We start from the raw sequence: 13,657 nt of genomic DNA on the forward strand, positions 1-13,657 counted from the left end.
TTATGAAGCAAAAACATCGCCAAGTGTAGAGTATACCTGAGCCATCTCAAGTATTCCCAGGCAGGTCCATAGTTGGTGGTCCATTGTCCGTTTTCCATTCAAGGATGACACAAAGGTAAGGGACCCAGGCTGAGCTTTGTAGAGGCGTGAGAGCTTTCCAGTCTCTAGAGGAAGAGATACTGAGTCTTGACCTCTGCATCTGCTGGGCTCCAAGATCTTGGGATGAACTTGAGGTGATTCTGCCATCATGGTATTGGGTGTGTCCAAACCCACCCTGCTGGGCAGGGGAAGAAGGGCCCCAATAGGACTTGGCTCCAAGTTTGGAGTGAAGCGAATATGGCCTTGCTGGACCTGCAGGGTCACAGCACCTGGGAGCTCACTGAACATGCAGTCTCCGCCTCCATTGCTGAGCTCTTTAATCAGAATCTGGATTTTTAACCAGATCTCCAAGTAATTCCTATGCACATCAATTCCCACTCCCCTGCCACCTCCCACCCAGACTTAGATAATAAAGTAATTAATCATTTCTCAATCAGGAAGCTCTTTAATCAATTTCTGTTCCACAAAACAATTTGGAGAGTCTTTCAAGTAAACAAAATCCATTTTCTGATCAGTACTTTATCACTCCATTTAAAAATTTTAATCAATCCTGTCTGTCACTCCTTGTCAGAACTTCTCTTCAGCCCAAGATAGCAAGTTTCTCCACTGAGTTGATATAATTTCTGCAAAAAGGAAAGAGAGATGCTGTTTGGTCAGTCTCGGGAAGCTTATCAGGTCTCAATGCCCTACTTCCATTTAGGCATTTTGAAACACTCAATTGAAACCAAATGGAGGACCATTTGATCCCTGGGTCAGCTCAGGCTCTGGTAAGACACAATTTGTTACAGAAGAAAGTGGGGCCATGGTGCCCTGCAAGGGTCAAATCCCTTTCTGAATAGGAACAGGCAAGTCTTCAGTGTGAAAATCAGGGCAGGCTTTTCTTTGGATGGCTTGCTTGGCTGTCTGCTGGCCTTGAGGCTCTCTTGTGGGCCCATGCACGTGCAGAAGGCACCAAACCCCATGCAGAAAGCCCTGACTGGACAGGAGGGCCTCAGCATGTGGGCAGTCATTCATTAATCATGATTCAGGCTACAATTTGGGAGCATCTAAGTCAGGTTAAATACTTGGGATGTACAGATAGACTCAGTCCTTGGAGAATGCCACTGGAATAAAAATAACCATATAAGACATAAACAAAGAATAGGATGGTGTTTAGATATTCTGCCCCTGTCAGTTTGCCAACCAGTACACCTAATGTTAAATTCTCTTTGGCGTGTTTTATGTATCTAATCAGCATCTAATAATAAGTTTGCAAAAATCAACAAGGTTACTATACACTATGACAGCCACATAGTAAATGTAATGAAAAGATTACTAAATTTGCAATAGCCATGCAGAACTTATAATAAACATAATAAATGTAATCGTGATGCAAGATCCATAAGAAAATTATAAAATTTGGGGAAAATATACGATATAATGAATAAAGATGTAGTATTATTTTCCTTGATGAGAAGACTCAGTAATATAAATAGGTTAATTTTTTCCTATTAAATCTTTAACACAATTTCAATAATATTATAATGGCAAGTGGTTGCCAGGGGCACAAGGGAATTTAGGGAGGTGATGAACAAGACCTATGTCTGTGTGACTGCACACATGTGATAGGACTCATCCACCTGTATTCTTTGGAGATGAATTTTAATTTATACCTAAACAAGCTTTGCATTAAAAAAAAAAAGCTGCAGTGGTATTTTGGGTGAGTGCAACAAAAAGATTCTGAAATCAATCTGGAAAAATAAACACAATAAAAATAGTTACGGAAAAGATATGGAAGAAAAAGGAAGTTAGTGAAAATAAGGGCAAGTAGAAAGGACTGGCCTTATCAATATTGTATGTTACTAAGCCTGATTTTTTTTTAAATGTACTACTTAGCATTTAGCAAGAAGAACAAATTAGACACAGCAGTATGGAAACAGAACCATGTTATATGAAATTCCTGCTTATTTGTCTTTGGCACTCGGGGGTAGAACCCAGGGGTACTCGACCACTTAGCTACATCCTCAGCACTTTTTGTTGCTAAGTTGCTGAGGCTGGCCTGGAACTTTCAATTCTTCTTCTGGCTCCCGAGTTGCTGGAATGATAGGAGTGTGCCACCAAGCCCAGTTCCTGTGCGTGCATCCAGTTTTAGATCCCATCTACCTTATTACAACACTTTTCCTCCCCTTTCTTTCTCTGGAGGTTCTGAATGACCCTCTGTTGCTTTTAACCATAAAATTCAGACTGAGATAGTAGGGAATACTTTTGTAAACCCGACATTAAAGATAGTAGGTAAGTCTTTGCTGGGCTCGATCAAAATCATATATAACAAAGAACTACTGGCCCCGATATATAAGGATTATTTACAGACCCATAGGAAATAAAAGATGAACCCCTAATAAAAAGCTGAGCAAAGGATATAAATAGGCAAAAGAAAAATATCAGATAGATGATAGCCACACAGAAGATTATTAGCAAATTCAAACAATGCCATTTTTGTCTCAGATTCACTAAAAAGAATGATGTCAGCCCTTAAGGATTAGGGTGAGTAGAAACTGGCCATCACACAGAACTGGTAGCAAGTGTGGCTGCCATTCTAGATGGAATTTGTCAATATAGAGCAAGCCAACTATACCATCTTTGTGTGTTTATCCATGGTGGGAGGTACATTAAAATGCACAAAGATTTGTTTGCCGCAACATTTTTGTAATACAGCTAATGGGCATAGGAACTAGATGCCCAGCTACAGCAGATAAACAGTGGTACATTCATGAATGGCATACCATGAACCCATTAAAAGGGAAATGTTGGTTTAATATTTACTTATATAGAAAGCTATTTCAGTGAGTAAATAAACTGCAGAAGTTTGATCCCACTTTTTTTTATAATCCCGTGTTAACAGTGGTTAACAATGGCAATATGCTCATAAATATTTTTTATTTTCTTATTTTTGAGTTATTTTCTAAACCTGCTTAAATGAACATATATTCTTTTGTAAGAAGAGTCACTATTAGGAAAAATAGCTGAGTGACAGGAAGACAAATAGTTTATCCCTGTGTTTATTTAAATCAAATGTTAGTTGCTTTCTACAAAACAATGCTAAGCAGGATTAGGAAGCTGCAGCCAAGCTCAGGTGGTGTGTGCTATGATCCACTGTGTCTGAAAGGGTTGGCGGAAGCGGCGATGGCTACCTTGATCTAGTCCTCTCCAGCCATAAAACTGAGCTGGAGTTCTTGTTGCTCTAGGTTTTTGGTTGCTTTTTATTGCATGGAGGCAGCATGAGGCATCAAGCTCCTCACTCACAGTCCAGGAAAGGATAGGAAGGAAATGCCTTTGGTGACATACTGTTGCAGACATCTGCCCTGGAGAATGTCAGACATGGGGATGGATCAGCCAGCTGCCTCCTCCACCCACCTTCAACACATGCATAAGCCTTAAGGATAAGTTCAATGCTTTTGCTCAAGTGTCTCTTTCTTATGCCTTAGATTACAGAATCAGAAAATAGCAGAGCTGAAGAGGACTTAAGAGGTCATTTAGTTAATGATTCCCCTGATAGTCCTAAAAGATGTCATCCAGGCTCCATGTCTCTGTTGGAGCATTGAGACAGCTCAGAGTCCCAAGCTCAGAGCAAGGAAACCAAGGTCCTCCCAGAGCCCAGTTAACCTGGGCCAACTGTCTCCACTGAGTCATAGTTTCCCCACCAATTAAATGGGGATAATTCCACCTGCTTGGACTATCCCCTAGGATTGCTGCAAGGCTCAAAGAGATCAGGAACAAATGAAGGAAAACATTGGCAATATACACGAGAGATTACTAAAATCTTTGACATATGAAAGATCTTAAAATAGAAAAATATTAAATCTTAAGGGAAAAAAGACAAAGGATATGAAGACTATTCATAGAAGAACCACAGATGACCAGCAAATAGGAGGCTCAACCTCAGACCTTACTTATAATGGAAGAAAAGCAAATTAAAGCATCAGTAAAATATATCTTTACCAATACAAGTGGCAAAAATTAGAGTGAAGATACCCAGAATTGGAATGACATGGGGAAATAAACTTTTTTTTTTCACAGCTTGAGGGAGAAGGGTAAATGAGGAGGCAGAGAAACCTACAGTGGATCTCCCAAAATTTATCTATTTTTTATTCTGCTCTCCTAACTGTTGAGTCATGGGAAGACATCCATGTTTTTCATAGTACTTGTTTCATTTCTTTACATTTGGATCTGATAACACTGGTTATTTAATCTGACATATGGTTTGAAGTATGATCCCAATTTATCTTTTTCCAAATGGCCATCTGGTTGTCCCACTCTTAGGTGGTAGTTAGTAATGAGCAGTGGAATGAGTAACAAGGTCAAGGTTTAATTTACTCTTAAGGTTTTCTTTAAGTTACTGCTAAGGCAGTTGGGAAAGTAACTTATAGAAGATAGCCTGTGTATAGAAAAATGTGTATACACAGACTTTGAGAGTAAGCAAACAGAAACAAAAGGAGCTAATTGGGGGAATCCAAGAGGAAAGAATTAACGGAACTTACTCTTGATAGGGTCCACTGAGGTCAGGGTAAAATTAGAGTTATAGCCATAGGTGTCTCCATATAGTTCAAAAAGGAGGTTTCTCTAGGAACACAGACGCACTAAGGTAGCTTTAGACTAGCCACTAACCCCAGGACCCACATTAACATAGGATTGACTTATAGATGAAGCCACCCTAATAGGATGGCCACCACAATGACAGTTCCATAGAGGAATAATTGGGGTCAAAAACTCTACTACCCACCAGGCGCAGTGGCCCACGCCTGTAATCCCAGCAGCCTGGGAGACGGAGGCAGGAGGATCATGAGTTCAAAACCAGCCTCAGCCACAGAGAGGCACTAAGCAACTCAGGGAGACCCTGTCTCTAAAAAAAATACAAAATAGGGCTGGGAATGTGGCTCAGGGGTTGAATGCCCCTGAGTTCAATCCCCGGTATTACAAAACAAAACAAAACTCCACCCCTGACTGTGAAGAAGAGTTAGTTGAACACCTGATTGGCCAAGAGTGCCGAAGGTGGTCCCTAGTTCTCAAGGCAAACATCAAACAGTAATAAGTTTGGAGACAGTATTACTTCCTTTGTCATTCTTTGCTCAGACACACCTCCCTCTCTCTTTCTCTTGCCCTCTACACTTCAGTGTTCTTTGCTTGAGCCTTACTTTACTTTCACTTACAATAAAGTTTTCTTGCAAAACTTTTAGTTTCTGACTTTAAATTTTCTTTCAATCAAACACAGGAACTGAGGTTTGGAGCCTCAGCAACTCACTCCTGTGACGCCACCAGCACTTATTAACAAGTCCCTCTTTGCCTCACTGACTTAAGATGCTATTTTCATGTGTCAAACTTCCATATGTATTTCTATAGGTTTTTGAAAAGCCTCTCTCTGGGCTTTATATCATGTTTGGCCAGTCTCTCTTCATGCACCTACAGAACAGTCTTCGTGATACAGACTGTAGAGTATGTTTTAGTATCTGCTAGAATGCTCTCTGTGGCTCCTCTTCCGATTTTCTTACCAAACACACAGGAAATTTGGAATCAACTTTCTAGCACCAGAGAGGAAAAATGTTGCTATTTTTCTTGGGATTGCATTAAATTCATATATTAATGGGGGGATATCCAGCATTGTTATTCTGTTGAATCATCCTATCTGATAGCAAGGAACAAATCCACTTTCGTGTCTCAGTAATACTTTCAGGTTTTGCACATAACTTGTTAAGTTTATTCTTTTGTTTTGGGTGAGGTGGTTCCAGGGATTGCACTTAGGAGCATTCGATCACTAACCTACATTCCCAGCCCTATTTTTTTGTATTTTATTTAGAGACAGAGTCTCACTAAGTTGTTTAGCACCTCACTTTTGCTGAGGCTGGCTTTGACTTCTCAATCCTCCTGCCTCAGCCTCCTGAGCTGCTGGGATTACAGGTGTGCACCAGCGCGCCCAGCTAAGTTTATTCTTAAGTAAGTAATTTATCTTGTTGCTTTGATTGGTACAATTGATCTTCCAATTGATTATGCAAAGCTTTTTCTTTTTAACAGCTCACCAGGTGATTCTCATATGTAGCTGGGTTTAAAAAACACTACTTTAAATGAAAAGTCAGCATCAACCTTCAAATTAAAGGTTATGATTTAAATGATAATTGACCCCCAACCCTCCAAACTTGTCACTTTTTTTCCTGTGTTCACTATTGTCATAGTGCCATTTGTTCTCCATTCCATCCCTCTGGTAATGTCCTGGTGATCTTTGATCTTTCTCTTCCATGCCCTGCATTTAGCCAGTGAACTAAGTTATCTGCTTCCTTCTCCTTGACATTATTCAGACTCATGGAAACTCTTCAGTCCCATCTCTAAATCCCCTGGCGAGGCCCTGGGCCATGCCTGACTCTTTGCAACCTTCTTTCCCTTGGAATCCCTGTCTTCTCCTGTCCCACTCAAAGCATTCTTCCCTGCTTCCGTCATGTTGCTTCATGCTGCCAACCACATGAGCCCATCAATCATCTGAGTCTAATGAGGCCTTTCGATGGTAGCTGCCAGTAATTAGGCACTGTAGAGCAGCTTCTCTTCGCCAGCTGAATGTCTCAAACTTGATTGGCACTCTCCTCCTTAGTTCTCTCCTTAAGTTTTCCAGGGTGTGCAGAATTGTGACCTTACCTAGTCATTCTTCAGCCTCAGCTGTGTCTCACTTACCAATGGGGTCTGGTGTTTTCAAGAAGTTTGCTCTGATCCACCTTGCAAACTTCCCAACTAATATCATAATTCCCAAGCCATCCATCCCATGATCTCTTCTCATATAGTTAATGAAGTGGTTCATACCACGGCTTTGACATCAAATAGAACTGAATTTTAATACTAGCTGCCTGCCCTTAGCAAGTTACTTTCCCTGTCTTCAGCCTTGGCCCCCTTTTCTGGAACACAGCTCGTCACAGTACCTCTGTCACCTTCCTCACAGAGTTTATATAAGCATCGGATGAACTAGTGTTCACAAAATACTTAGAACAGTGCCTGGCAGAGATTTTTTTTTTAAAGCTAGCGATTTTTATCCTTGAAATACTAGCAACCTCTTATAACAGGCTATATCATGTCTTGAAGGCAGACATGATAACTCGTTTTAATTTTATTGGCATTTTTCATACTATATCTTTTAAAACTTAACAAATTCTTAGACTAGCTGTGGTGAGCCGCTTCTGCCGTTTCTGCAGACTATGGTCGCCATTACAAGATGGCGCTGGCTCCGCTGTGGTCTGTGACAAACAACTCCTTATTTGGGAGAGTTGGCGCCTGGTTTTTCACCACCCTATGAGAAAGCTCCACGTGGCAGCTTCGCATTGGGGCTTGAGATGCTTTATTAAGGCTGGGAGGGGCATCCGAGAAGGAGAAGAAGAAATATCAAGGGCCTGAATAAACTGTTGAAAGAAGATTCCTGAGTTGCATCTTCCTTGCGGGCAAGGGGTCGCGACAACTAGCTAACACATAGACCAAACATATATTTCAAAAGTTATAAGAGAAGGTAAAAAAAAAAAAAAAAAAAAAAAGGATATCTCCCTCTCCTCTATGCCCTCTCAGCTACCTGGTCCCCGTCCCAGGGAAAGAAAACTTTTGAGAGATCAATAAATGCTTGTTTCCTATGGACTTGGCTTTTCTCACTCCCTGAAAGTATCCACCCTTTGTCTTTGCCCTGCTGCTCCCCTCACCAAAAGCCTTCCCTCGAGACTGCATTTTCTCATATCACAGTAGTTCCCACTCATCCAGGTGGGATGCATTCCCAGACCCCCAGGGGATGCCTGAAGTCATGGAGAGTATCAAACTCCAGATACACTGTTTTCCTGCACATGCATACCTGTGGTCAAGTTGCATTTATACAGGAGACACAGTAAGAGACTAACGGCAATAACTAACAAAATAGAGTGACTATAACAATATGCTGCAATAAAAATTATGTGAATGTGGACTCTCCCTTGAAAGAATCCAGACACATGCCACATTAATATCTTCAGACCAAAGTTGACCTTGAGTAACTGAACCATGGAAAGAGAAACCAAGGATAAGGGAGGACCAATGCCTCTTCACAAAGGATCCCAGGGCCCTCATCCGCCGTATCCAGCTGGAAGTTATTTTTCCCTTATTCAAACACCATAGCATTTGTGCATTTTGGTGGCACTTGTCATTTTTGACCTTGTACTACACACTGGAAATGGGTAAATGTCTTACCCTCTGCTCATCCCTAGAGTCAGAGACCTCCGTGTTCTTCACTGGGCACATAAGAAGTGCTTAGTTTAATGTTTATGCTATTAAAAAATAAAATTAACAATACAGAAGGAATGCTCTAGACCAAAAGAAGCTGGAAAGTCAAAGCAAACCAAGATAATGTCCAAAACCAAACTCAATCATAATCTGGGGAGGAATGAACCCAGTGATGTACTTGTGGGAAGAACTGGAGAAATTTGAGTATGGACTACATAAGAAATGATACGGAATTATTTTCCATTTGATTAAGTGAGAATATGGCATTGTGGAGACCGTCCTTATTTCTAGGAGATACACACTGAAGTATTTAAGGGTGAGGTTTCATAATATCTGCTATTTATTCACAATTGCTATAGCCAAAGATGATGGACAAGAGAGTGAGAGCAAGAGGAGAGTGAGATGGAGGGACAGGAGCAAAGGGAGAGAGGGACAAAGCAAGTTGGCCAAGTGCTAACAGTTGTTTCATTTAGATATGAGTGTGTGTTTATTATGCTTTGTACTTACCTGTATGTTTGACAGTTTTCATAACAGAAAAATACGGAGTAATGCCTATTGTTGAATTGAACTAAAAGAAGAGTTATGGCCTCTCCCTGTTGGAACTTCTCTCTGGGGCTCTGAATACTGGCTCAGGACCCCTACCTAACACCTCAGTGCCAGGGAACCATCTTGGCTCAGAATAAGCGAGTTCCTCATATCCAGTGACATCTAATCCCTCTCACAGTGGGACATGGAGAAGGCATTTGATCCTGAAGGTTATGTGCCCACTGATGCTGACTTCATGCCCTGGCAGAGAGCGGGCCTGGGAATGCTGCTGCCTGGCTGGGAGCCCCTGTGTCCATGCTGTGGAGCCAGACATCAAACAGGGAAAATAGCTAGGGAAGAAGCTGCCAGGAAGGGCAAAGTGGGCTCCATTCGGTGCTTCCCAAATGGGCCTGCATTCTTGAGACACAATACATTTTTTTTTTTGCAGCTCATGGGGATAAATGCAGCCCTCTGCTCTGCCTGGGGATTAGCTATGGCTGTGGAATGGCTCAAAGGACAAGGGCTCCTTCTGTTCCCAAAAGGCAGCTAATAATATACCAATAGGTCATCTGTCCCCTTTTATCAAAGGGAGAATTCCACACCAGGAGAGTATCAGTTTGCTCCTGAAGCTGCTTCTTGAAGTAGCAAGAAGTTCTCTTCTTCAGGATTTTCTCTTGGGATAGACATCTTTTAAAAAAATAATAATAAGGTAAAAATGTATGACTATCTCTTTATCTCATCACATGACAATAAAACATATTCAGTATAATCTATTCATGATTATTATGAAGAAAGCCACTCATACTGGGATATAATACCTTCAGGAAGAAAAGAAAATTTATATTTGTCAAACATCAATGTGCCAAATGCAGCATGGTGGGCCTGAGATTTGAATATCCTATTGAACACACATAACTAGTCTGTGAGGCAGGTGTATCCTCCCCATTTCACAGATGAGGAAACTGAGTAGAATAGTGCTCAGCAGTGGGGGAGCTGGGAGCCACAAGCAGACTCTGTTTTTTCTGCCAAAACCTACAGCCACTGCCACTGTGTGGTTCTCCCCTCTCCTACAGATGATTTCCCAAATGACCGGATCTTTGATTCCTGACATCTAGTTTATATATATATATATATATATATATATATATATATATATATATATATATATATATATATATATATATTTTATACTGCAGTTGTCTTCACTTCTTTCTTCCTCATGATGTCTTCTATAGAGTTGAGTTCCATCCCTGATGCTTCTCTTTGTGGCTCTGGAAGTTTCCTCCCTCTCCCCATCCTCCATTTTCTCACAGAAGAAAAGTGATCTAAGATCTTCCAGCGGAACATTCTGTTCTATGTCTCTGCCATGTTTTCTCCTAGTTTCCCTTACATCTGCATGCTGAGGGTAAGAAATTTGATAGAAGGAAGAAAGGATGGGTAATTTTGGAAAAGCTGGGATGGGAAGCCACCAGCATTTAAAGTTTGCACTAGGTTCAGTAACATGACATGGGTTCTGTCTTACAAGAAACTCAGAAGCACAGGTTATTTCTTAGACTCCTGGAGTATGGATGTAGTTAAATGGATAGATGAACTGGTAAACACACAGGAAAAAGCAGAATTAGCCCATATTTCATGTCCATAACGTCTTGCCCAACAAATCTGGGTGTTAAAGAAGGAACTGCAGACCCCCACCCTCCAAGCATCCCATGGCCTGCCCTGAGTAACTCACTGCCCAAGATATAGACAGGGCCCCTTGCACTGTCCCTTGGCTGAATGGGGCTTGTTAACACTGCTACTCTCCTAGGTGACATCTACCTGTCCCATGGCTGTCCTGACTAGGTCTCCCAAAGGGGCAGGCAGTCAATAGCCTGATAACTAGGGTTGATGTGTCCCTGGAAAGGCAGGACAGAGCTCAGGAGACAGCTTCCATCCAGGACATAGATGGACCTTAAGAAGTGACAGTGCTAGAGAGGCACAGCTATTTGAAATAAAATTGGAGAAAGAGTGGTGGGTGAGATGGGGCCAGCCCTTCTTACTCCCTTGGCAACCACTCATCTTGCCCGGTGTTTACAGAACTGGCATTTGATAACCATGCACTGCTTTGATCTGAAATTGCGTAAATCTTGGAAGGGAGTCTATATAGTTCACCTGACTCATCATTTACAATATAATCTATTCAGGAGAAAGCCCGAATTTTCCATTTCCTTTGTGTCTTCTTGAAGTACTCTGGATAGGAGCCAAGAATACAGAGGGTGTTTAATAAATGCCCCCTCACCACGAGGACTACTGTCCTGCTTACCCTTCCCACCCGCCGCTCTTTGAGAAGCCTGTACATCTGAACTGGATATGGGTGCTGTGGGAGGGGACAGTCGTTTTTTGAAGTGGGACATGTTCTTTTTAGAACGGACAACTATGGGATGCTCATGCAGCACCCTCCCAAAGACTCAGTTGGAAAATAAATAAAAAGTAGAGTGGGAATGGAGACAAGCTTCAAATATATCCTTATTCTTTTCTTAAGGCTTGATTTTTCCAATCCTGATTTAGAAATGACCACATTTGTTAGACAGCCGTCCAGCTCCCCCTCCTCTGCAGGCCACCACCTTCCCCCACGACCTCCCATCCAGGCCAGCAGCTGGTCTTTGCTACTCGGTAATATATCTCAGTAACAACGGGCCCTTAAGCAGCTGTCACTGTGAATACTGGCTGATGGCATAGTTCCCTGTCATTAATTTACTTGTTGGTCCTACAAGAGCTTAAGAAAGGATTTAGTTAATAATGATACTAATGAGACAGACAGTTACAGGGTGAAAAAGAAGAGGAGGGAGAAGAGGAAAAGGGGAAGAAGCGGGAATTATTATTATTATCTATGATTGTTATTATTCCTGGCATAAGTTTTACAATCACACAGTTCTGCTGCACCCTATGTAGTGACAAAAATTTCTGTGAAATCCTCCAAGAGGATTTCAACTTTTTCATCCTCTATTATATTTGTTTTTCCTTACGATGAGATTCCTAATCAAACTGCCTGGTTGCATGTCCCCTCTTCCCATGAGGTGAGGGAAACTAACTGCTCAGGGAGGTGACAACTGAGAAAGGGAGCTAGGGGCCTCCCCAGGGAGGCTGCTCCCTTGCATCCAGTGGGGGAAGCACCAACCCCAAGTTTAGAGAAAGGCATCTCAAACTCCCAACTTTCTACAGTTGGAAAATGGTCATGGATCCTGCTCATTTCTATATATACCTTTCCCTTGGCAACAACCAAAAATACGTGTGGAAGGAGCTTGTTCTCAGCTTGTGGCGTCGGTCATTCTCTTTCCAAATATAGAGAAAGAATGAGCTGAGGGGGTTAGTGATGGCCTATAAAAGCCCAAGGGAGCAGCCGCCCCTCTGTGGCTCCTCTCTCGTGGGCGTGGGTGGAGGTAAGTCCCAACACTCCTCTCTCATGCCTCCTCTCAGCCCCCTGCTCCTTGGAGGACACTAACCTGGCAAAGGTCCATTGCTCTGTGCTGTGGCCCTGCCTGGCTTTTATATGGTGGCCCTCACTTTTCCTCCCCAGTGTTTCCACAGAATTGTTTAGATGTAGAGTTAAATCTCCCTGGGTCCAAATGCTTAGCCATGCTCTGCCTCCAACACCTCACCAAAGTTGGGGCTCTCTCCTCCTCCCATTCTTCCTGTCCTCCTCGAGTGCCTTCGTGGGCAGGATCCCCATGGACCCCCGTGAGTCTGTCCATGGGCTGATGTTCTCCTGTTGCCTCTCTGATAGAGGAACTGGGCCAGTGTCTTCCCTACTTGGGCTGTACACCTGTCAAGCGTCTCTTCCCTGAGGATCGCACTATGACCACCAGGTGTAAATAAGCCAATTTCAGAGATTTCTTCCATTTGCAGATAACAAGGAAGCCTGTTACTACAAGCATTTTATCAAGGGCTCTGTCCCAATTCCTGCTTCTAAATGGAAGACATTGCAGACTGAAGAAGGTGCCAGAATGAACTAGGGGAGCTGGACTGCTAGATAGTGGGGGCTTTCCTTCCTCAATGGCCTCCTTGTGGGTCATCCCTATCCATTCCTCCAGCTCACCTCTGGGCTAATGCTTTCTTTTCTTTTTTAATTTCTTGTCCTTTATTCTTAGTAGTTAACTCCCATCAAGAGCTGATTCCAAACAGAACCATACCAGGCAGTCCCAACCGTACCTAAGCTCCTCTGTGTGTGCACTGTCACAGGTCCATAGTTCCACGGCTGCTGCTGCCTTCTGCTGTCCTCCTGCGGGTGTGACTCTCAGGTAAGAATCAGCCATGTCTCTTGGCTACTGAAAGTTTCTGGGTGGTTCCAGGTTACCCATTACTCCCTCTTCCCAGTGGCCCTCTGAAGCTACAAAGCTTAGGCAGGAGAGATGAGGTACAGAGTCCAGAAAGGTGGCAGCACTGTGACCTTCCACACAGGGGCTGTAGGCAAAGACTCACTTCTATTCTTAGCCACTGAAGGAGCTGCACACTCTCTTTGACGAATGACTTTGTTTCTCCATGGTGTTTATTTTTAAATATTCCCTCTGCCACACGCGGGTATTTCAGAAGAGGAAAATAAGGTCTAGAGAGTAGTGCTCATCTCTAGGACCCGTTCAGTAAATGGAGAGAACTAAGTAGTTGGGATTAAATAAGGTCTATGACTTTTGCATGCAGTAGCTACTCAATAAATATGTGCCAATTTGATTTTCCCAGCCTAAAGGCTTTGAGTGGAGCTCCATCAGGCATGAAGACAGCCTTGTTCTTGGGGGAATCCCATTTGAGGGTCAGG

The 13,657-nt window shown here is 42.6% G+C and overlaps 1 long non-coding RNA gene across 1 annotated transcript; it reads right to left on the bottom strand.

Annotated features, from left to right (window-relative positions):
• Positions 1-524: 524 nt before the first annotated feature.
• Positions 525-13,200, bottom strand: LOC124108458 (uncharacterized). Its single transcript, XR_006856694.2, has 2 exons — positions 13,057-13,200; positions 525-722 (listed from the first exon to the last, which is right to left on the bottom strand). It is a non-coding gene; the product is annotated as an uncharacterized LOC124108458 (long non-coding RNA).
• Between the last annotated feature and the right edge of the window lie 457 nt (positions 13,201-13,657).

Source organism: Marmota monax, unplaced genomic scaffold, assembly GCF_021218885.2.
Source record: "Marmota monax isolate L192 unplaced genomic scaffold, Marmota_monax_Labrador192_F-V1.1 WCK01_AAM20220418_F8-fsc00691, whole genome shotgun sequence".
NCBI classification, from domain to species: Eukaryota; Metazoa; Chordata; class Mammalia; order Rodentia; family Sciuridae; genus Marmota; species Marmota monax.